Source organism: Bubalus kerabau, chromosome 6 (genome assembly GCF_029407905.1).
Source record: "Bubalus kerabau isolate K-KA32 ecotype Philippines breed swamp buffalo chromosome 6, PCC_UOA_SB_1v2, whole genome shotgun sequence".
Taxonomy (NCBI): Eukaryota; Metazoa; Chordata; class Mammalia; order Artiodactyla; family Bovidae; genus Bubalus; species Bubalus kerabau.
In genome coordinates, this window is record NC_073629.1 from 84493196 (window position 1) to 84519238 (window position 26043).

Genomic DNA, 26043 nt, shown 5'->3' on the forward strand with positions numbered 1-26043 from the left:
ATGTATAGTCTAATGTTCTCTTGAAGCTAGATATGTAGTGTGATTTTAGTTTTTGTACATTATGAATATCTTATAATGAATACCCTTGAAGGCAAATTTTATCAGCATATCTGATTATTTCTTTATATAAAATTTTAAAAGTAAAATTCTAGATCAAAATATATATTTATTTATTTTATTTTCCCCCATATTTTATTTATTTATTTATTATTATTATTATTATTATTATTTTACTTTACAATATTGTATTGGTTTTGCCATAAATCAATATGAATCTGCCATGGGTGTACACATGTTCCCCATCCTGAACCCCCCTCCCACCTCCCTCCCTGTACCATCCCTCTGGGTCATCCCAGTGCACCAGCCCCAAGCATCCTGTATCCTGCATCGAACCTGGACTGGCGATTCATTTCTTATATGATATTATACATGTTTCAATGCCATTCTCCCAAAACATCCCACCCTCTCTCTCTCCCACAGAGTCCAAAAGACTGTTCTATACATCTGTGTCCCTTTTGCTCTCTCACATACAGGGTTATCGTTACCATCTTTCTAAATTCCATATATATGCATTAGTATACTGTATTGGTGTTTTTCTTTCTGGCTTACTTCACTCTGTATAATAGGCTCAAGTTTTATCCACCTCATTAGTACTGATTCAAATGTATTCTTTTTAATGGCTGAGTAATACTCCATTGTGTATATGTACCACTGCTTTCTTATCCATTCATCTGCTGATGGACATCTAGGTTGCTTCCATGTCCTGGCTATTATAAACAGTGTTACAATGAACATTGGGGTACACGTGTCTCTTTCAATTCTGGTTTCCTTGGTGTGTATGCCCAGCAGTGGGATTGCTGGATCATAAGGCAGTTCTATTTCCAGTTTTTTAAGAAATCTCCACACTGTTCTCCATAGTGGCTGTACTAGTTTGCATTCCCACCAACAGTGTAAGAGGGTTCCCTTTTCTCCACACTCTCTCCAGCATTTATTGCTTGCAGACTTTTGGATTGCAGGCATGCTGACTGGCGTGAAATGGTACCTCATTGTGGTTTTGATTTGCATTTTTCTGATAATGAGTGATGTTGAGCATCTTTTTCACATGTGTTTGTTAGCCATCTGTATGTCTTCTTTGGAGAAATGTCTATTTAGTTCTTTGGCCCATTTTTTGATTGGGTCGTTTATTTTTCTGGAATTGAGCTGTAGGAGTTGCTTGTATATTTTTGAGATTAGTTGTTTGTCAGTTGCTTCCTTTGCTATTATTTTCTCCCATTCTGAAGGCTGTCTTTTCGCCTTGCTTATAGTTTCCTTTGTTGTGCAGAAGCTTTTAATTTTAATTAGGTCCCATTTGTTTATTTTTGCTTTTATTTCCAATATTCTGGGAGGTGGGTCATAGAGGATCCTGCTGTGATTTATGTCGGAGAGTGTTTTGCCTATGTTCTCCTCTAGGAGTTTTATAGTTTCTGGTCTTACGTTTAGATCTTTAATCCATTTTGAGTTTATTTTTGTGTATGGTGTTAGAAAGTGTTCTAGTTTCATTCTTTCACAAGTGATTGACCAGTTTTCCCAGCACCACTTGTTAAAGAGACTGTCTTTTCTCTATTGTATATTCCTGCCTCCTTTGTCAAAGATAAGGTGTCCACAGGTGCGTGGATTTATCTTTGGGCTTTCTATTTTGTTCCATTGATCTATGTTTCTGTCTTGTGCCAGTACCATACTGTCTTGATGACTGTGGCTTTGAAATAGAGCCTGAAGTCAGGCAGGTTGATTCCTCCAGTTCCATTCTTCTTTCTCAAGATTGCTTTGGCGGTTCGAGGTTTTTTGTATTTCCATACAAATTGTGAAATTATTTGTTCTAGCTCTGTGAAAAATACCATTGGTAGCTTGATAGGGATTGCATTGAATCTATAGATTGCTTTGGGTAGTATACTCATTTTCACTATATTGATTCTTCCGATCCATGAACATGGTATATTAGTGTCCTCTTTGATTTCTTTCACCAGTGTTTTATAATTTTCTATATATAGGTCTTTAGTTTCTTTAGGTAGATATATTCCTAAGTATTTTATTCTTTTTGTTGCAATGGTGAATGGAATTGTTTCCTTAATTTCTCTATTTTCACATTATTAGTGTATAGGAATGCAATGGATTTCTGTGTGTTGATTTTATATCCTGCAACTTTACTATATTCATTGATTAGCTTTAGTAATTTTCTGGTGGACTCTTTAGGGTTTTCTATGTAGAGGATCATGCCATCTGCAAACAGTGAGAGTTTTACTTCTTCTGTTCCAATTTGGATTCCTTTTATTTCTTTTTCTGCTCTGATTGCTGTGGCCAAAACTTCCAAAACTATGTTGAATAGTAGTGGTGAGAGTGGGCACCCTTGTCTTGTTCCTGACTTTAGGGGAAATGCTTTCAATTTTTCACTATTGAGGATGATGTTTGCTGTGGGTTTGTCATATATAGCCTTTATTATGTTGAGGTATGTTCCTTCTATTCCTGCTTTCTGGAGAGTTTTTATCATAAATGGATGTTGAATTTTGTCACAGGCTTTCCCTGCATCTATTGAGATAATCATATGGCTTTTATTTTTCAATTTGTTAATGTGGTGTATTACATTGATTGATTTGTGGATATTGAAGAATCCTTGCATCCCTGGGATAAAGCCCACTTGGTCATGGTGTATGATCTTTTTAATGTGTTGTTGGATTCTGATTGCTAGAATTTTGTTAAGGAGTTTTGCATCTGTGTTCATCAGTGATATTGGCCTGTAATTTTCTTTTTTTGTGGCATCTTTGTCAGGTTTTGGTATTATGGTGATGGTGGCCTCATAGAATGAGTTTGGAAGTTTACCTTCCTCTGCAATTTTATGGAAGAGTTTGAGTAGGATAGGTGTTAGCTCTTCTCTAAATTTCTGCTAGAATTCATCTGTGAAGCCGTCTGGACCTGGGCTTTTGTTTGCTGGAAGATTTCTGATTATAGTTTCAATTTCTGTGCTTGGGATGGGTCTGTTAAGATTTTCTATTTCTTCCTGGTTCAGTTTTGGAAAGTTGTACTTTTCTAAGAATTTGTCCATTTCTTTCACATTGTCCATTTTATTGGCATGTAATTGCTGATAGTAGTCTCTTATAATCCTTTGTATTTCTGTGTTGTCTGTTGTGATCTCTCCATTTTCATTTCTAATTTTATTGATTTGATTTTTCTCCCTTTGTTTCTTGATGAGTCTGGCTAATGGTCTGTCAATTTTATTTATCCTTTCTAAGAACCAGCTTTTGGCTTTGTTGATATTTGCTATGGTCTCTTTTGTTTCTTTTGCATTTATTTCTGCCTTAATTTTTAAGATTTCTTTCCTTCTACTAATCCTGGGGTTCTTCATTTCTTCCTTTTCTAGTTGCTTTAGGTGTAGAGTTAGGTTACTTATTTGACTTTTTTCTTGTTTCTTGAGGTATGCATGTATTGCTATGAACTTTCCCCTTAGCACTGCTTTTACAGTGTCCCACAGGTTTGGGGTTGTTGTGTTTCCATTTTCATTCGTTTCTATGCATATTTTGATTTCTTTTTTGATTTCTTCTGTGATTTTTTGGTTATTCAGCAGCGTGTTGTTCATCCTCCATATGTTGTAATTTTTAATAGTTTTTATCCTGTAATTGAGATCTAATCTTACTGCATTGTGGTCAGAAAAGATGCTTGGAATGATTTCAGTTTTTTGAATTTACCAAGGCTAGATTTATGGCCCAGGATGTGATCCATCCTGGTGAAGGTTCCGTGTGCACTTGAGAAAAAGGTGAAATTTATTGTTTTGGGGTGAAATGTCCTATAGATATCAATTAGGTCTAACTGGTCTATTGTATCATTTAAAGTTTGTGTTTCCTTGTTAATTTTCTGTTTAGCTGATCTATCCATAGGTGTGATTGGGGTATTAAAGTCTCCCACTATTATTGTGTTATTGTTAATTTCCCCTTTCATACTTGTTAGCATTTGTCTTACATATTGCAGTGTTCCTATATTGAGTGCATATATATTTATAATTGTTATATCTTCTTCTTGGATTGACCCTTTGATCATTATGTAGTGTCTTTCTTTGTCTCTTTTCACAGCCTTTGTTTTAAAGTCTATTTTATCTGATATGAGTATTGCTACTCCTGCTTTCTTTTCGTCTCTATTTGCATGGAATATCTTTCCAGCCCTTCACTTTTGGTCTGTATGTGTCCCCTGTTTTGAGGACTCTTGTAGACACCATATATAGGGGTCTTGCTTTTGTATCCATTCGGCCAGTCTTTGTCTTTTGGTTGGGGCATTCAACCCATTTACGTTTAAGGTAATTATTGATAAGTATGATCCCATTGCCATTTACTTTATTGTTTTGGGTTCAAGTTTATACACCCTTTTTGTGTTTCCTGTCTACAAAATATATATTTAAAAGACTCCTTGATCCACATAACCAAGTTGTTTCTAGAATAATTTTATCAACTTATGTTGTCAAGTTATATGACTATGAATATCATCAAATTGCATGAGAATGATTAATTTTCAGGATATTTAAGCATATGTCATGTGCATTTTGGGGATAACTTTACTAGATATCTAGATAAGTTGGATAAAAATTTATATTTTAATATTTAAATTTCCAGTAGACTATCTTTCCACTTATTCCAGTGCTATTTTTGATCCTTTAAATTTTCAAAAATTTTCTCCATGGACATTTCTTAAGTTTATTCCTGGGTATTTATAATTTCTACTGAAATTGAGAATGGAATATTCCATTGAGAATGGAATAGTTTTACACTGTATTTTCTAATTAGCTACCTTTGCCACATAAGAAAGCTACAGATTAAAAAACATAAAATCTCCAAAGGAGGAGATGCTTTGACTATCTTCCAAACATACCTTCCAGTTTATTCTCCTCGAAATTTTGTTCATGTGGTCCAGCTGCCCTAGGAAGCTCTTCTAAGGTCTTTCTACCTAGGTAAATCTGAACCATGAGGAAGAGAGTGGTGGTCCACCTGAATTCCTTTGCAAAGAGGACACAGGTCCTAGGACCACAAGTGGGACCAGCTAGATGTGCTTGTACCCTCGCCAATGCTATATTCTCACTGTCATCAGGCTCTGTGGCATGTCGGCAACTGCCAGTACCAGCTGACAAAGAGGAAAACGAATGCCAGGTGACACCTCATACCTGCTGGCTGTACTAGCACCTACATGTATTTGCCCTCTGGTGCACCCGTCTCTGTTTAAGCCCAAAGTTTGAGGCCCTCCAGTCAGTCTTTCCCTCTGACATGGTTGTAGTGGTTATTTCTTGTTGTTCAGCTTCTAAACCAGTCCTCTGTGTTCTGCTGCTCTGTGATGCTGGGGCCAAGGTCTGCAAACTATGCTTCTCAGAAGCTGCTGCCTGTTGGCTTCCTATTCGCTGATGGTCTGTCAGTGGGAAGAATGGCAGGGAGACTGGAAGGTGGAAGGAAGTGGAAGGGCTTTTTCTATTTCTAGTGTTGGTATCACTGTAGGGAAAACAGTCCCAAAGTACAACTATGGATTCAGTCCCCGGCTTCATTGGCACTCCCCAAACCAGTTACATTGTTCCTGCTTAAAAGTACCAGCACCAGCCAGACACACACTCCCTGAGGTCTGAGGACCAGCATGTGGGTGGAGGCTTCTTCTTACCTAGGTCTTGCTAACCCTCTCTCTTCTCTTTTGTTCCCCTAACCTTTGCTTTCTGTAGTTACAAATATTTGGGCTACCTCTGCTTGCTCTTTTTGCCCTCTCAACTTTCCATCACCTTTGTAACCAATTCTCTATATTAAGTACCCTCTTTTTGAAATACCTAGCTTGGAGTCCCCTTTCCTGATTGGACACTGTTTGATACAACAGCCATCCCCAGCAGGCTGAGAAGTCTGTGGTTACTCTGGTTGAACCCAACCAACTCAGACCTGGCTGCCCAGGTACCATGTAGCCTAAATGCAACCATTAAGATGGTTCAAGTCCAGAAACTAGACTAGATACTGTGACTTTTTAAAATTAGAGTAACTGCCTTCAGCTTCTTGATTATATACCCTTAATTTCTGTGGAGATAAAATCTGATTAGAACCCTTTCTGGCTGCCCATCTCTTTTGCCTTAAGGGACAATGTGTTCTATTAAGTATAGCAATAAATCTCTACAGGTCAAGCCCTCTTGGCTACTGCTCTAACTATAGTCTTATTATAATTACATCCATTTGACTTTGAGCAGTTAAGGATCACCACCTAACCTCTCCTGCTTTGGGGATCTTATTAACCCCATTGCTATGGGAGTTTATTTTATTTTTTTTTCAACATTTTTTTTAAAGACCTTTTTTTTTTTTTTAATGTGGATCATTTTTTAAGTCTTTATTGAATTTGTTACCATATTGCTTCTGTTGTTTATGTTCTGGTTTTTTGGCCATGAAACATGGGGGATCTTAATTTCCCAACCAGGGGTCAAACTCTCACCTCCTGCATTGGAAGGTGAAGTCTTAACCATTCCCCTATCAGGGAAGTCCCTATGTGAGTCTACTTCTGAAATGACCTCTCAAACTGAGAACTTGGACTGCTGAACAAGACTTGAACATATCCATGATGCCCCACAAAATGGGAAGTCATTAAAGAGTTTTTTAAGCAAGGGAGTAATAGGGTCAAATTTGTGTCTTAGAGACATTCTGATATTCTCAACAGCATATTCTTTCTGGTCTTGGTAAATGGTGTATCTTCTTTGTCTTCTCATAGAAGAGCAATTATCTGGTGTCTTCTAGCCTTATCGAGTATATCCATTCCAGCATGCCTACTTCTGTGAACCTTTCAAACAACTTTATGACACAACCATCTGACACAGCAGTTCTGACAATTTGATTTCCCTTAATGGGGTCCATTGCTTTTTTCAATACTTTTAGGAACTGTCCTAGAGTTTGCATCATCTCTCAGAGTCCTTGCCAGGGTATTGTATCTTGTATTTTAGCAGGGTGGTCCCAAACCACTAAACTCAACCCTATCCAATCTTATGCTCCAACCTCCTTGAACATGCACCCTCAGAATCTGGCTCCACACCTGCTCCTCATCTTCTGCTGTACATATTGTTTATGTTTTGCTGCAACTTTGGAGAAGGGTCACTTTCTTTCCTTATGAGACCTGAAACATCTCCAGCTGAATTATCATGACCCACTCCTCGTTTTAGGTCTGTTGGCAAGGAGGGAAGGTGGGCAAAAGTTCTCAGGGGCACTTATCATCTCACAGGCCAAAGTTCTCTGCACTATCTTCAGGAAGGGGGAGTTCTCATCATTTTTAGAGAAGGTAGGTCATTTCTGAAGACCAAGAGTTCAGAGGAGTCTAGAAGTTCAAAATTTGAAGGGGCATTCAATCAGATAATCCCAAGGATGAGGTTTTAATTTTGTCAAGGCCCTGACCCTACATAATAGATATGCTTTGGTTGATAACTTAACCTTTTCTAGAACTCAGCCACTCAACTTTGACTATGAAGTTCTGAGCCTTGTTGTTGTTCAGTCGCTCAGTCGTGTCTGACTATTTGCAGCCCTATGGACTGCAGCATGTCAGGCCTCCCTGTCCTTCACCATCTCCTGGAGCTTGCTCAAACTCATGCCCACTGAGTCAGTGATGCCATCCAACCAGCTCGTCCTCTGTCATCCCCTTCTCCTCCTGCCTTCTATCTTTCCCAGCATCAGGATCTTTTCCAATGAGTGGGCTCTTCACATCAGGTAGCCAAAATATTGGAGCTTCCGCTTCAGCATCAGTCCTTCCAATGAATATTCAGGGCTGATTTCCTTTAAGATCGACTGGTTTCATCTCCTTGCTGTCCAAGGGACTCTCAAGAGACTTCTCCAACACCACAGTTTGAAAGCATCAATTCTTCAGTGTTCAGCCTTCGCTATGATCCAACTCTCACGTCCATACATGACTACTGGAAAAACCATAGCTTTGACTATGTCCTGGGCCTAGGCCTCATATTTTTCTGCTCTCCCACTGTAGCGAATGAGAGTCTTATCATAAGTTACCAGGGAACCCCTCCAGCTTTCACAGTTGGTTTTTCAATTGCTTGTTGATCTCTCATTACTTTTCATTATCTTTTTCCAGGATATCAGTGACACAGCAACAAGTATCCAATTCCATTTTCCTTATAATTAGTAATTACTTCATACTTTTCAGTAATGGAATCTTTCTTGCCAGCCAGCCAGTGAGTGATTCAGCTCCCAGACCCTGACTGCATAATCTCTTTTGAACCACTTCTGTCAACTGTCACTGTTTGGAGTCTCTGGAAGCAGACACTAAGATGGAGACTGACATGCAGGATGTTTATTAGGATCAACACCTCTGGTAGGCAGAGGGGGAAGTAGGATTGGGCAGAGATAGACGTCCAGCTGTGATGACAGACCTGATCAAACCTCCACAGGGAACTCTAGAGCATATATGATATATTAGTGTTATTCCACCACGGGACAGAGTAGCTGAGCCTTTATATCCCCATGAGATCATATATTGAATATGGTGTCCTAGGAAGGGCATGACCTTGGATAAAAGGGATCTCTGCAGCTGAGGCAAAGGGACTGACATCTGAAAACTGTCTGCTGACAGTACACTCCCAGCCACTGGGGCAAAAGTCTTACCTTGAAGCAGGCACTGGATGATATATTTTCATGTTCACCATGACATCCAACAATTAATTCAGCATCTGTATTAGTCACAGTTACTAGAGAAACTGAATGAATAGGAGATATATACATTATATGTAATATGTATACATTATATATACATATATATACACACATATGCAAATATAGAAAAAGATTCATTATGAAGGATTGACTTACATGATTATGGAAGCTAAGTCCCATGATCTACTGACTGCAAGCTTGAGGCCCAGAAAAGCCAGCGGTGGAGTACTAGTCCAAACCCAAAGGCTTAAGGACCAGGGGAGCCAATGACATAAATCCCAGTCTGAGTCCAAAGGCCAGAGAACCAGAAGCATTGAAGTCTGAAGGCAGAAGATGGATGTCCCAGCTCAAGCAGAGAGAAAATTCATCCATCCTCCACTTTTCTGTTCTACTCAAACCTTCAAAAGATTGGGTGGTGCCCACATTCTTGGGTGAGGGCAATCTTTCTTTACTCAGTCTGTGGATTCAAATGATAATCTCTTCTGAAACATCCTCAGACACACCCAGAAATAACGTTTTACCAGCTATCTGGGCATCCTTTAGCCCAATTAAGTTGACAAGTAAAATTAACTCTCATAACATTTATCCTCTTTTTTCTTTCTTTACACCTTTTTCTTCCATGTTCTTCATCATTAGGGTGGAACTACTACTAACCCAGGCACCTGGAAGCCATTATGTTTCTCATCCTTCACAATTATTATTTCACCACACTTTAATAATTTAATATCCTGAATATTTCTCTAGTCTATCCCTTCCTTTTCATACCTACTACTGGAGCTCTGAGCCCCAAGGTCTTCCCCTTGGACTATTTCAATAGCCTTCCAATTTGTCTCCCGGCTGTCAGTCCCCAATCCATCCTTCACTATACTTCCAGAGTGAGGTTTCTGAAATATAAATCCACCTGATTACTTGAAAACTCTTTTATTATTGTTATTCAGTTGCTAAGTCGTGTCCAACATTTTGCAATCCCATGAACTGCAGCACACAAAGCTTTCCTGGCCTTCACTATCTCCCAGAGTGTGCTCAAACTCATGTTCATTCAGTTGGTGATGCTATCCAACCATCTCTTTCTCTGTTGTTTCCTTATCCTCCTGTCCTCAATCTTTCCCAGCATTAAGGTCTTTTCCAGTGAGTCAGCTCTTATCAGGTAGCCAAAGTATTGGAGCTTCAGCTTCAGGATAAGTCCTCCAATGAGTATTCAGGGTTGATTTCCTTTAAGATTGACTGGTTTGATCTCCTTGCAGTCCAAGAGACTCTTAAGAGTCTTCTCTAGCACCACAGTTCAAATGAAAGTATCAATTCTTCAGTGTCAGTCTTCTTTATGGTCCAGGTCTCACATCCACACATAACTACTGGAAAAACCATAGCTTTGACTGTACTGACCTTTGTCAGCAAAATGATGTCTCTGCTTTTTAATATGCTGTCTAGATTTGTCATAGCTTTCCTTCCAAGGAACAAGCATCTTTTAATTTCATGGCTACAGTTACCATCTGCAGTGATTTTGGAGCCCCAGAAAAGAAAACCTGTCTCTGTTTCCACTTTTTCCCCTTCTATTTGCCATGAAGTGATGAGACCAGATGCCATGATCTTAATTTTTTGAATGTTGAGTTTTAAGCCAGTTTTTTTACTCTCCTCTTTAACCCTCATCAAGAGACTTTATCAATAAAACTCTTTAATAAGTAAGTAAGTGTTAGTTGCTCAGTTGTGCCCGACTCATTGCGACTCTATGGACTGTAGCCTACCAGGCTCCTCTGTCCATGGAATTCCCCAGTCAAGAATACTGGAGTGGGTTGCCATTCCCTTCTCCAGGGGATCTTCTCTACCCAAGGATCAAACCCAGGTCTCCTGCATTGCAGGCAGATTCTTTACCATTTGAGCCACCAAGACTGCCAATTCATTCATTCACTCAATAATTAATTCATTCACTCAAAATATTGCACAGGTCAAAACCTTTGTGGTCAAAACCTTTGTAATCAAAGAAGATTCTTCTCTTTTCCTCACAGGCATCACACTTTCCAGCTTCAGAATATATTCTGAATCCAATTACTTCTCAACACTTCCGTTTGGTTACCCCAGTCCAAAGCACCCTAATGCCTCCTGTGTACCAGTGAAATTGTCCTATATCTGGTCTTTGTGTTTTCTCTATTACTTCTGTGACATTTCTCCACAAGGTATCCAGAATAACTTTTTGAAATGTAAATTAGACTATGTGCCAACAAAAAATGAACTATGTCATAGTGAGCAAGAAGGGATATAGTCTTGAGATCTTGCATGTTTCTTCCTCCTGGCCTCCCCTTCCCTACCCTCAGCTTGTTATCTACTTTCTGACTCCTAAGGTATGCAAACAAAAAAGGGAAGAGGAGATAATGGTCAAGAAAGCCCTTATTTGAGTTGGTTCTATCATTGGCCGGCCTCATGCTCTTGAGCCTGACAAAGGTTCCAACCTGTTCCTTCCCCAGTGAATGCTTTCCAGGGTTCTTCTGGAGGTTCCCAGTTGGGCCCTCCAACTGCAACTTCAATGCACATTTTCCTTGCTTGATGTTTCTCCTTTCTGCAGACCCTAGCTCAAGATGGGCCACTCTCCATGCACTCACATTGGTGGAGTCCCTTCTCCCAGGATGTCCAAATGGACAAATCTTAAAAGGTCTGCAGCTTCACTCTCTCTTCAGCATTGCTCACATCTGATCCATGGGAAATACTCACCCCTTGTCCAATCAAAAGGTTGTGCAAGACTTCCCCAACTCAGCAGCCCTCTCCTGACTCCACCATCAAAGTGGCCATCAACCCATGGCTAAGCTTCTAGTTTCCCCAGAAGAAGTTAGCATACAGGCCGTGGGTGTATGTGCCAACATGTTACTCTCTCCATGCAGCCAAATGGAAGCCCCTTCACTTGGCTAAAAATGAAGGAGGAGGATTCCTGTATCACCAACTCCCCATCTTTCACCAACTCGCACACACGCCCTTTTATAGGAAGGTGTAGGAACTCAAGGAGAAGGCAATGGCACCCCACTCCAGTACTCTTGCCTGGAAAATCCCATGGACTGAGGAACCTGGTAGGCTGCAGTCCATGAGGTCGCTAAGAGTCGGGCACGACTGAGCGACTCCACTTTTACTTTTCATTTTCATGCATTGGAGAAGGAAATGGCAACCCACTCCAGTATTCTTGCCTGGAGAATCCCAGGGACAGAGGAGCCTGGTGGGCTGCCGTCTATGGGGTTGCACAGAGTCGGACATGACTGAAGTGACTTAGCAGCAGCAGTAGCAGTAGCAGTAGAAACTCAAAGCATTGTTCAAAAAGTTCTAGAGAATTTCTCTGGTGGTCCAGTGGCTAAGACTCCATGCTCCCAATGCAGGGGACCCAGGTTTGATTCCTGGTCAGGGAACTAGATTCCACATGCCACAAGTAAGAGTTTGCATGCCCCAACTAAAGTCCCTTTATGCCCCAACTAAAGGTCCCTGCAGCAAAGTTGCTGCAACTAAGAGCCAGTGAAGCCAAATAAATAAATAAATTTTTTAACTTAAAAAAAAAATGTCTAGGGTGCACATGCCAATTTGAAAAGAAGAGGGCTGTGCATTGAAGTTTCCTCGATATACCTTCTACTTAGTTGTTTCAAGGCAGGAAGAATCATTTATCTAATTACTGGGGACATGAGGCAATGATAGCTCTTTCTTAGAATGAATGAAAAGGATGATGTTGGGAAAATAATTCTGACTCTAAGAAAGGAGGTATTAAAATAATAAGTCAGTATTTTGAATGACATACAAAAGAGGGTACTGGGCAATCAGATAGCTTTTATTCCTAAGAATGACTTTTTAATCACCAGGAAGAGTGAAATGCAAGAACAGAGGGCCCCTCACTCATGATCGCATCTATCTCAGAACTTCCATACTCACCAGGGAGATTTCTTTTTTAGAAAAATGATAGATGGAAGAGAAGTAGAGGCTACTCAAGCAGTTGTTGTTTCCTTTGTATGATTAAAAACATTTGTCTACTCAACAAACAAATTTGGAGCAGCCCATGTGCTAGGAGCTGAAAAGAGAATAGTACAGAAGGTGCTAAAAATGGGCTGATAGTCCAGATAGAAAATCATGCTGATTTTAGTATTAGCTTGCTATTTGAATTAGCAAAATACTTACAGGAATCTGTAGCATGACCGACAGTATTTTTCAGAGAAATTCGTGTTGAGGAATGGGCATATTGTATTTTACCACTTAATATGCAGGCTACCAGACATTCTGAATTTAAAGGCAGTTAAAAAAAAAAGAAAAAAAAAAAAAAAGGATGAAATGGATAGGAATCATGAGTAACACATGTTAAATTTAATAATAATGTCATAAATTAAAATTGTTATAATAGTTACTTTTATTTTTTGTTTATTTGTTCATTTCTTTTTTTTAAATTTTATTTTATTTTTAAACTTTACATAATTGTATTAGTTTTGCCAAATATCAAAATGAATCCGCCACAGGTATACATGTGTTCCTAATAGTTACTTTTAAAAGTAACATTTATTGAGCACTTGACCACATGCAAGACCTTATGCCAAGGACTTTCATGAATTATGTCATTTAATTTTGACAACAGAACTTTTTGGTAAGTATTAGTTTAATATAATGTGTGTAATATTGTATATAATATATAGCTAAAATATTATTATCTCCATTTTATAGATGTAGAATTTGAGGCATAGCTAGTTGGTGACAGAACGAAATTTGAAAATGGCCATCTGAGTCTTACCCACTTTGTGAAATCTGGGAATGAAAATGTACTAGACACATTCCCTTGGTAATTCAGCAGTTGATTCCCCACTAGAGCCAGTTGTGAATGGGATTAGTTCTCAAGAGATTATTGTTGATAACCCATGTTTTTTCGGTCACAAGGGAAAAATTTCTGGTGCTCAACTCTATTTTGTGTCTTTTACTTACTTATTTTTTCATGTACTGTACCTTGAAGATAACTTCTTTCATTCTTTTTTAAAAATATTTATTTATTTATTTATTTGGCTGCATTGCATCTTAGTTGCAGCATGTGGGCTCTCTGTTGCAGCTACTCAGAGGCATGTGGGATCTTGACCAGAGATTGAACCTGCATCCCCTGCATTGGAAGGCGAATTCTTAACCATTGGACCAGGGAATGTGTGCAAATAGTAAGAATTTTCTGCCAGAACATACTTGTTTCATTAATATTATCACCCTTGCCTGTTTTATGTTGGAAAATCAGTGATGTCCTGTTGTAAGCTTTCATCTTACTTGTCTTAAATGAAATCATACTGAAAGAAGGAAGGCATTTGGTGCAATGCACTTCAGGCAATGCCCAAGCATCTGAGAATATCAAAACCTCCGGTCTAGTATATTCTCATGGCCTGTGGGCTTTGTGGGCCCCAAATGCATGACCTCTTTTGCCAGGGAGCCTTTCCCGTCTCCAGCAAAACTGAGATCCTCTGTGAGACCACTTCCTTCACGGCTATCTCCCACCAGTGCTCCATCAGTGGTTCTGAAACCTTCTCTTTCAGAAGCAGGAAGAAGCCCATGGTTCCAAGATGAGATGCTGAGGATCCACTGCTAGGCCCTTGACCACACAGAGTCAAATTTTAGGAATATCTGCTAGGAAAAAAACAAGCAGGACCTCATGCTGAGAGAAAATCTCCCAAGTGGGATTGGCTCTCTGGAAAACAACTGGATATGATGTTGGTCTTTATTACAGTTTCCACAGACCCAAAAAAAAAAAAGTTGTTTATAAAACAAAAGCCACATACGATTTGGTATGGTAACATTTTTGAGAATTTTGTTTTTGCACAGCGGAAACCGGGGCTGATGTGGTCATGGTGGAAATGGAGCCAGTTCTGTTACCCCAAAGCACCTCTCCTAAAACACAAATCTGAGTAAGCCAGGCCCGGCCTTGCCAGGAACAGCCGGCATTGTTTGGCTCTTTGGAGAGACTTGGTCAAAACGCTCCAGGCGAAGCCAGCAGAGCCCCCGACACCACGCAGCGTCGCATACGCACACCTAGGCTCAGGCCTTACGCGTGGAGGGACGGCTCTGGGGTCCCCACTCGTCCCTCCCATTCCAGGAGAGTCGTGAGCCGTCGTTGTTTGCGGACTGCATCGCGGAGGACGAGGTTCTGGTCTGTGCTCTCCAGCGCTGGGACCGCCTGCGCTAAGCGAGACTCCCTTGTTTGCAGTTCTGTTCTCAGTCAGTGAAGGACGCCAAACGAAACATTCAAGTTTCCTGCTGTTTTGAGCCAGATCATGTGAAAACTAAAGAAAATCCATGTTTGCTGGCTTGGAGAGCAGGAGTAACAAACTACTTTTTAAGCACAAAGGAAGCAACTTACAAGGGCCAGACTCATGGTGAGAAAGGAAAATGTGTAGGAATCCTATTAAAATCGGGGCTTTGGAAGACCTCATGTTGGCTGTATCTTCATTTTCCATATGACTAGATTTTAGAAATAGACTTTCCCTCTTCCTGCCATTCTATAGTGAAATGTTAAATTCAGTGTTGAAAGCAAAAATTTGGAGCAGGGGCGGGGGGAAGATTTCTTATATTTTAGAGGCTACTGAAACTGTTTGGAAAGTTTTAATATTTCCCTAGGAAAATGAAAAGAGATACTTCATTTGTTTGATTCATTTGATGGCAGGATGATTCAGAGCTGGACAGGAACAGACTAGGTTCCTGCCCTCAAGAGCTCACATGTGATAATTTGGGGAGATAGACAACAGATTGGTACACTCTGAAATATATTGTGTAATTTCTGACAGAGATAATGCTTTGAGAAAAAATAAAGCAGGATGAGGAGATGGAAAATGAACAGGCAAGGTGGTCAGGGAAGGCGTCTAGGAACCATTTTGAACAAAGAGCTGAAGGTGTGAGCCACACACAGTTCTAGAGAAAGGGCATTGCAGGCAAGGCTGATTGCTCAAGCTCAGTAAAAAATGCAAAATAGCAGTGGTTGAGATCTGAAAGGTAGGCAGAGGTCAGGGCATGTAGGTTCCCATTTGCCATGACAAGGAATATAGATCTTTACTCCAAGTGTTATCGGAAGCCTTTGAGGACTTTGTGTGCTGTCAATTTATTCTCTACCCAGTTCCAAAAAGAGATCAAGAAAATTTCATCCATTCATTTGATAGTCATTTATTGATCACTAAGCATATAACAGACTGGGTTCAGTGCTTTAAAAATTGTGACCTCTGTCATCAAATGAGGGGTTAAGAAACTAACATGAACAACCAGAACAAACATAGAATGAAGAAAGTTCCAGAGAGAAGGAGAATACTCCTACTACTAATAGTATAAGAAAACAAATTACAGATATTAAAGCTGATTAACTAATATAAAAGCTATGTGCTAGGTACTATTCATTTATTTTTTCCACATTGACTCAATACCTTATGTATTCTTATCCTTCCTTTTAAAAGAAAAAAATTGAGATCAGAAAAGCAAAGTAATATTATAGACCAGAAAGCAATTAAGCTGAGAAGCCAGGATTTGAATCCAGGTTTCCCCAATTCTTGGAGAAGGCAATGGCACCCCAACTCCAGTACTCTCGCCTGGAAAATCCCATGGACTGAGGAGCCTCGTGGGCTGCAGTCCATGGGGTCGCTAGGAGTCCGACACGACTGAGCGACTTCACTTTGACTTTTCACTTTCATGCATTGGAGGAGGAAATGGCAACCCACTCCAGTGTTCTTGCCTAAAGCACAAGGTTTATCTACTCAGAGAAAGGAGCCCCTGTGACAAGGGACATATACTGTAACTCAGTATGTATAGCTTCTGCTTCTAATAATAATATATTGATGCTATATCTAGTGGATTGGGTCAGATTGGTTTCAGATATATATTCCAAAGTTAAATAAGCACTTTACTATAAAGTTGGGTGTTAAGATCCTTAAAAAACATACCAAAACACCGCAAGGAGAAGAGTCCCAAATGACTTTTTCCTTCAGAAAACATGTTAGCATCAGTAATAATAGTGTTTTATTTGTTCTTCACTTTTTCCTGTGCCCCGCTACTTCAATAAGGGCAAAAAAATCCTGTCTAACTGCTCACCATTTTATCTGCAGAGGCTAGCACAGTGCCTAAAACACAGTAGGGGCTCAGTAATATTTGTTGAATGAATGAATGAATTAAACTTCACTTTCTTTCTTTCCAGCGCCTGCCTTTACTGCCATGTACCACTCCAGACAGCATGCAGAGTTGGTGGAGAGTATAATAAACATCAGAGGTATTTTGCAATTCATGGCTGACCCCTACTGACCCTTTCTTTAATTAAATCTTTCACTTGTGAATGAATCATTTCTTCCATTAATTAAAATAGGATACACATATGTCTCTGTAAAGTATGTGTCAAAAGAAAGCATTCCACCTAAAATATACAGGAGGCGCTGACCACCGTGGCGAGTCATCCATCATAACCTGCTAAAAAGATCAGCTTTGGAATTAGAACCAGCACAATCATCTCTTATACCCTCCAAAATATGAGTCGCAGCTTCGCACCCAATTTGTCAGCTCCTGTGTTAATATAGGGAGGAACCCATAGTGTGAAGCCTTAAGAGGACCGTTTATTTTGGAGGGCAGAGCGGGCAGCCCCAGAGCTCCGGGAATGCCATCATCTCTAATAACTAACTGCTTGGAGCCCTTGCTCTCTGGAGACTCGACTCTGGACTGTTAGAGCTGGAAGGCAGCAGGATCGCACTGTTGCAAGGCTTGACAGTTGCTTCTGCGATTCCTGTGAAGCCAAGAGGACGACTGCGAGGAACCTGACTGTGCTGCTCAGGTGGACAAAGCAAGTTTGCATTCCCACCCACCCCACTGTCTCCTCTTGGAAGAAGTGGGATGCAAAGATCGATTTGCAGCTGTTAGCTCCAGGAAACAGTGAGCACATGCTGCCACTGTTCAAAATATTTTGCCTCAGAGTAAACTCTGTGCTGCCCTGAACTCCAAAGACCTCGACAAAGTACCTAGCCATGTTTAAAAATTACCACTGGGGACTCTCCAGGCAAGATGAAAAGGATGGAGGGATAAAACATTGAGTAACTCAGCTGAAAAGTGCCTCTGGTGCTCTCAAAACAAGTTTTAAATATCCTGAAAGATTTCAAATGCAGCAATTTTTGAGAAAATGCGACATTGTAAAGCCTATTCTCTCAGTGAAATGTCAGGTTCCGTAGGAGCTGGAATGATAGACACTCTTCCTGCATATTAGGAGGCAGTTTCAGACGCCAAGTGATTGCTAAACCAGTCGTGCAATTCAGCGTGTTTTATTACCACAGTTTTCTGTCCAATACTAACTGCTCTTTTATTTTTCCTTCAATTAATCCTGTAAGGCAAGTGTAAAAATATAGGAATGGTAAGGACCTTTGCCATCACCGGGGCTATTTCCAGTGGTGGAAAGAAGGCGAGGAAAGGTGAAGAGACTTGTCTAAGGCCAAGGGCAGGTTCAAGGCAGAGCCAGGGCTCCCAAGTCCGTCTCCTGTCTCATAGTCTTGGGCTCTTGCCCCTGTGTCTCTGTTGAAGGCTAATTCTAGGATGATTTATTTCCCCAACACAGTGCTAGGTACATTGCCTGTGGATTAATTAATGCATTGATTCCGAAAGAGTAAGAGATTCAAGATTACTTGACAAATCTGTCAAGTACTCAGGAAAAAAATCAGTAGTTTTTCTTTGATCTCAAGCCCAAATTATTGGGTTCTTCCAGAAGAACTTTTCTCCTACTTTCAATACTCCTCTGATACTCACTGGCTTGTCTCCTAGGTCAGGATACATGAAACTGCAAAGAGGAGGTATATAAGAGATTTAACAGTTAGTGGAAATGGACAATAACATTGGAGAGTGAACTGTTTACATGGTGCAGAGTAGTGATTAAGAACATTGACTCTGGAGTCAAGTTGTCTTGGGATCAAATGCTATTTTGATATTTAGAAGATGTATAATCTGAGATCACTGATCACGGGCTCTTTTAATCCTTGAGCCTGTTTTCTCGTCTGTAAAATGGAAATTTTAGTACATATTTCACAGGATTGACTCAAGAATAAATTTAAAAATCTGAAGTTACCCTTCAAGTTCCCATTTATGTGTAATTTAATGATGTATATACATATTCAGGGCTTCCCTGATGGCTCAAATGGTAGAGTCTGCCTGCAATGCAGAAGACCTGGGTTCAACCCCTGGGTAGGGAAGATGCCCTGGAGAAGGAAATGGCAACCCACTCCAGTATTTTTGCCTGGAGGATTCCATGGATAGAGGAGCCTGGTGGGCTATAGTCCATAGGGTTGTATTGAGTCAGATACAACTAACACACACACATACACTATACATATTCAAACAGTAATACTAAAACAAAAGCAATGAAAAAATTAGACTGTTGAATTTGCTTTATACTGAAGCCCTAATAATAGGTCATTTTTGAGAGCCTGGTGGGCTACAGTCCATGGGGTCACAAAGAGCTGGACGCGACTGCATGACTAACACATTCACTTCGAGAGAAGAGCATCCTTATTCTGTTTGATAATGCTGTTTGCTTTCTCTCTGCCACATCTCCCCAGTTTAGATGTCCATTGTCCCTTATCTGCATAACTGCAGGACCCTTCTTTCTGCTGCCTGCCTCTTTTTCTCTCTCTCTTTTTTTCCTGTCTTCAATCTAGTTCTTCATGAGTAACTTTTTAAAGGCACACATTTGGCTGTATGATGCTCTAGTGTAAAAGCCTTCAGGGATTCCTATGGCTTATATAATGAAGCACTACAGACTGGCCCCAACTCCCTATGATAACTCATTCCTACTAGCATAATCCCACATCTCATGTTTGAACCAAACAAGACTATTCGCTGTGCCCTCTATGCCCCAACACCCCATGTACTAATACACCTCTGTGTCTTTGCTCATTCTGTGTTCTTGGCCCGAAATCATCTTTCCCCACTTCATCACCTACTGAATTCCTGGTCACCAGTCAAGACCCAGATAAAATTTCACCCTTTCAATGAAGGCTTTCCTTACTAAACTCTCCTCTTGGCTAAATTAATTACTCCCTGCTGTGTGTTCCGTGCTCCTTTGTTCTTGTCTCTCAAATAGCACTTACTGCATTCAATTATATTTTGTTGTATATATGTCTGACCTCTAGCTAAAGCTGGATTAGCAAGTATTCAAAACCATTCCTTTCTTCCAAACCCATGACTCTTTCCCCACTAAGACCAAATGCTGCCTAAAATTGTTTTTTTTTTTAATTAATTGGCAGCTAATTACTTTACAATATTGTGATAGTTTTTGCCATACATCATCATGAATCATCTATAAGTGTACATGTGTCCCCTTCCTCCTAGAATTGTTTTTAGACAGCCTTCTGGGCAGCCAAGCTAAATCTATCAGAGTTGACACCAGAGTGAAACATATTTGTAATCTGTAGCTAACCTATGACTGCTATCAGTGCAGGACAATGTCTGCTTATCTATCTCTAATACCGAGTGCAATGAAGTGTTAGTTGCTCAGTCATGTCTGACTCTTTGCAACCCCTTAGACTGTAGCCCCTCAGGCTCCTTCTTTCCATGGGATTCTCCAGGCAAGGATACAGGAGTACCTAGCCATTCCCTTCTCCAGGAGATCTCTGACCCAGGGATTGAACCTGGGTCTCTCACATTGTAGGCAGATTCTTTACCATATGAGCCATCAAGGAAGCCCCCCAAATGCCAGAGATGGAGTGTTTGTCGCTCAGAATGCAATACCTAGTACTTAATAAATGCTTGTTAAATACGTGAAGGCAAAGTACATCAGTGAGCTATGACATATGAACTGTAATGAAGGATTCTGGGTGCTGAGGGTGTAGATTGGACCTAGACTATTAATACTTGATACCAAACTTCATATCCTAGACTCTGGGACATGGAAATGTAAATTCTAATAGTAAAAAGAGCTCAGATTTGGGAAACCATTGCAAAGTAACTCAAAATTTCTTTAAACATATAGATAAGCTTGCTTGGTAGAAAATGCATGCATGCATGTGAAGTCACTTTAGTCGTGTCCAACTCTGTGTGACCCTATAGACTGTAGCCTGCCAGGCTCCTCTATCCATGGGATTCTCCAGGCAAGGATACTGGAGTGGGTTGCCATGCCCTCCCCCAGAGGATCTTCCTGACCAAGGAATTGGACCTGGGTCTCCTGCTTTGCAGCTGTATTCTTTACCATCTGAGCTACTAGGGGGACCTTTTTAATATCATATGAACTTATTAGCTATGTGGTAGAATACTTATCTTCTTCATTCTTTTTCACCAAATATTCCAAATAAGTCTTTATATTCAGTTTTATAATTTAACAGGAAAGTAATATTTATGTTATAGAAATTATAATAATCATTATTGTTAATGATAATAAACATTTACTGGCTCCTCACTATGTATCAGGCACTGTCTTAGCTTCTTGATATATATTAACTCATTTGGTCTACACCACAGTGCTATTAGCTTGTTACCTTAATTATCTCCATTTTGCAGATGAGGAAACAGTCTTCAAGAGGCTAAGTCTATTGCATAACATTTCACATCTAATAAATAAAGGAAGTGAGACTCAAGACAAGGTGTGCCAAATTTCAGAAACCATACCTTAAACATCATATCTCACAAGAACCCACATTGCATCTTGTATTAATCAACTTTTTCATGATAATGCTATGTAACAACCACCTCAAAACTTAGTAGCTTAAAATAACAAGCATTTATTCTCATGCTCAAAGGTCAGCAGATCAACTGTGATTTAGCTGAGTTTTGCTAAGCTCAGCTGGGAGGGTCTGTGAGTTAAGCTTATATTTGCACCATATTTTTTATTTTGGACTCCAGACAGTAATTACTTGCCCTCTCATGGCAAGTCACCACAAGATTGAAGTTAAACTGAGGAAAGCACAATGTTTTTCATGTCCACAAACATTTCAGTGGCCAAAGCAATCCAACATCAGTGGGGAAGGAAAGTGAAGCCCCATGATGGACTGTCAAAAAAGTAGGTATTTACTACTAATAATACCAAGTATCACGTGGTACCTTTATTTATTTTTAAAAAAGTCTCAGATACTAATCTTTTGCAGTTAAGCAGGTATTTCATTTTTGCCTCTAGACAAAGACACAGAATTCCAAACCTGCTAATTCCAAACCAAGCCCTTATATAGTTGTGTGCTGAGTCCTAAAATTACTGACAATTGAACTTTTTAGAATGGGATCATTGTTGGCAGATTGAAAACCCACACTATTCTCCACCTGATTTTTTTGCCAAGTTCATAGAAGTGTTTACATTTTTTAAAAAAAATCTTGCAATAAAACTTTGATTTCCTCAAGAGCAATGTATTTTCAGAAACCTAAAAGTTCTTGTGAACAATTTTTATAAAGACTCGTAGAATAAGGTCAGAGTTTCAGAGCAGCCTTAGAGGGCACTTAGTTCAATTTTCTCATTTTACAGATGAGGAAACAAACAGTTTCAGTTTCAAACTTCCAATTACTGCATACTGTGGGCTGGATTTTTTTTTCCTTTTATAAGAAAAGCAATGAGAAAAAAATCCAGGGCAACCTTTACATATCATATTGCAATTGCAATTCTGTAACAGGGCCCTCTGTTCAGTTTATGAGAAACATCCTATGACTTTGCTTGGTTTATCACTACATCCAACTTCCCTGATTGCCTGTGAAAAAATTAAGTCTTTCCCTTTCTAGTTATAATTTTGGGGGTCTTCTGCCTTGAGAGCCAGCAGAGTAAGTTGAGAGACACCTGGTTACCTAATCTTGTGTCCTGAAGACAGTGAGGGCTATTTCTCACAAAGGAAAGAGAGAAAGGCAAAGCCCAATTTTTCAGGAAGGGAGTTGTGAATATCTTTCCAAGCCAAAAATTTCAATATTTAACCAATATTCTCTGCTATTAGAGCAGTACATTTACAACGGAGAGTATGCTGGGGTGAAAGCGAAGATTAGGAAACCCTAAGGTGCAAAGTACAGATGATTAAATAACTATCTATGGATTGCCTTCTATGGGCCAAGTCTGGTGCTGCATACCAGGGTGATAGTGGGAACAAGACAGAAAAACATCCTGTGCTCATGATGCTTCCGTTCTAGCCTGAACATGCAACTAAAGCGCTATCACAAAATTATATGGGAGTGTATAATGCAGGATTTAACTGACTATATGTGGGGAGGGGCTGAAACACAGTTGAAGAAGGTCTCCCTGGGTATAAAGTGTTTTTCCAATACAGCCTTTAGGGAACTGAGGTCAAGAGCTTTCCAGGCAGGGTATAGAGGAAGCAAAGAAGAACTAAAGAGCCTCTTGATGAAATTGAAAGAGGAGAGTGAAAAAGTTGACTTAAGACTCAACATTCAGAAAACTAAGATCATGGCATCCAGTCCCATCACTTCATGGCAAATAGATGGGGAAACAATGGAAACAGTGAGAGACTTTATCTTTGGGGGCTCCGAAATCACTGAGATAGTGACTGAAGCCATGAAATTAAAAGACGCTTGCTCCTTGGAAGAAAAGCTATGACCAACCTAGACAGCATACTAAGAAGCAGAGACATTACTTTACCAACAAAGGTCCGTCTGACAGTCAAAGCTTGGTTTTTCCGGTAGTTGTGTATGGATGTGAGAGTTGGTCTATAAAGAAAGCTGAGCACAGAAGAATTGAAGCTTTTGAACTGTGGTGTTGGAGCAGACTCTTAAGAGTCTCTTGGACTGCAAGGAGATCCAACCAGTCCATCCTAAAGGAAATGAGTCCTGAATATTCATTGGAAGGATTGAGGCTGAAGCTGAAACTCCAATACTTTGGCCACCTGATGTGAAGAACTGACTCACTGGAAAAGACCCTGATGCTGGGAAAGATTGAAGGCAGGAGGAGAAGGGGATGACAGAGGATGAGATGGTTAGATGGCATCACCAACGTGATAGACAAGAGTTTGAGTAGGCTCTGGGAGCTGGTGATGGACAGAGAGACCTGGTGTGCTGCAGTCCATGGGATCGCAAAGAGTCGGACATGACTGAATGACTGAACTGAACTGATAGAGCATATGCAAAGGCTTAAGAGAACTGCAAAATAGCTAGGGAAACCAAAGTTTGGCTGAGGAGGGGAGACTAATATAACCCCCCTAAACCATAGTGGGATCATGGAAAAAGCAAGAGAGTTCCAGAAAAACATCTATTTCTGCTTTATTGACTATGCCAAAGCCTTTGACTGTGAGGATCACAATAAACTGTGGAAAATTCTGAAAGAGATGGGAATACCAGACCACCTGACCTGCCTCTGGAGAAATATCCATGCAGGTCAGGAAGCAACAGTGAGAACTGGACATGGAACAACAGACTGGTTCCAAATAGGAAAAGGAGTACGACAAGGCTGTATATTGTCACCCTGCTTATTTAACTTACATGCAGAGTACATCGTGAGAAACGCTGGGCTGGAAGAAGCACAAGCTGGAATCAAGATTGCTGGGAGAAATGTCAATAACCTCAGATATGCAGATGACACCACCCTTATGGCAGAAAGTGAAGAGGAACTAAAAAGCCTGTTGATGAAAGTAAAAGAGGAGAGTGAAAAAGTTGGCTTAAAGCTCAACATTCAGAAAACGAAGATCATGGCATCTGGTCCCATCACTTCATGGCAAATAGATGGGGAAACAGTGGAAACAGGGTCAGACTTTGTTTTTTGGGCTCCAAAATCACTGAAGATGGTGACTGCAGGCATGAAATTAAAAGACACTTACTCCTCGGAAGGAAAGTTATGACCAACCTAGATAGCATATTCAAAAGCAGAGATATTACTTTGCCAACAAAGGTCCATCTAGTCAAGGCTATGGTTTTTCCTGTGGTCATGTATGGATGTGAAAGTTGGACTGTGAAGAAGGCTGAGTGCCGAAGAATTGATGCTTTTGAACTGTGGTGTTGGAGAAGACTCTTGAGTCCCTTGGACTGCAAGGAGATACAACCAGTCCATCCTAGAGGAGATCAGCCCTGGGATTTCTTTGGAAGGAATGATGCTAAAGCTGAAACTCCAGTACTTTGGCCACCTCATGCGAAGAGTTGACTCATTGGAAAAGACTCTGATGCTGGGAGGGATTGGGGGCAGGAGGAGAAGGGGACGACAAAGGATGAGATAGTTGGATGGCATCACCAACTCAACGGACATAAGTTTGAGTGAACTCCGGGAGTTGGTGATGGACAGGGAGGCCTGCCGTGCTGTGATTCATGGGGTTGCAAAGAGTTGGACACGACTGAGCGACTGAACTGAACTGAAACCATAGGGGGTAGGGGTTATAGGAGGAGAGTAGGGTACAGAACTTTAAGGGCAAAGACAAAACATTGCCTGGGAATGACAAACAATAATGGAATTTTCATTTTCAAAAAGAATACTTTGTGGCTATAGTGTCAAGAATAAACTGGAGAGGAGGAAAAGAGAGAATTGGGGAATGTAAAAAAAAAAAAATTGCCTGGAGAACAAAATAAGAATCTGGAGCTGATTCCAAATATTCTGCTGAGGTCAGCTGTGAGTGATACAGAGTGGAGAACTGAGCTGAGTGTGTGCTGGTGTGTGTATGTGCACACATTTCTAGATCACATGATGAGGTTGAAGGTCCTCTCTCCTGCCCAAATTGACCCACAGTGCTACTTAGCTCAGGAATTGGATCATTCATTTAGGGGTTGAAAATGCCTCCAGAACATGCTGGAGAAAGGACAGGAAAGGCTTTAGAGTTAAAGCTGGCAAATTGGACACATATACTTGGCTCCTTTTCTTCCTGAAACCCACTAACACAAAAGCAGTGAGGATGGAAAAATGAAAACAGCAAAACCTATGAAGGACTGATGACCAAGCTAACAGACAAGATGGACAAAGCCACCTGCAAGCATGCTGTGGGGAGACCCCCAGAGTGACTTGGAGGCAGAGGACCAGGGCAGGAACTGGTGCTCCTGGTGCCTCTGGAAGTGAGAGTAAAGGTGGGGCTGAAGCAGGAGGGTAGGCGGAAAAAGGTGTAGAGGCAGGTAGATTTTCCTTGCCTCCATTCCCACATTCCCTGTGCCACATAGCCACTTAACTCCTTCTTCTTGTAGTAAATGACAAAAGAGATTTAGTTTCCAGAGAGAGTAAACAAGGGTTTTTGAACTTGAGATGCAGGGAGAGTCAAGGTATTGGAGATCACTGTGCTAAAAATGGGTTTCCCTGGTGGCTCAGACGGTAAAGTGTCTGTCTGCAATGCAGGAGACACAGGTTCGATTCCTGGGTTGGGAAGATCCCCTGGAGGAGGAAATGGCAGGGATTCAAGGAATATTGATGGATTAAATATTTGGGCTCCAGCCTCTTCCCACACACGGCTTCCAGAATGCAGCTATCAGATATATATTCTACAAGAAGAAGATGGTAGAGTCTTCT

General features: G+C 40.4%; 1 long non-coding RNA gene across 1 annotated transcript in view; it reads left to right on the forward strand.

Moving 5' to 3' along the window:
• The window catches only part of LOC129656213 (uncharacterized), a 46386-nt gene extending 29502 nt beyond the window's left edge, over window positions 1-16884 (forward strand). Inside the window, exons 2-3 of the long non-coding RNA XR_008716268.1 lie at window positions 13720-13819; window positions 16822-16884. This is a non-coding gene — a long non-coding RNA (uncharacterized LOC129656213). The remainder of the gene's footprint in view (window positions 1-13719; window positions 13820-16821) is intronic.
• The last annotated feature ends 9159 nt before the right edge of the window (window positions 16885-26043 follow it).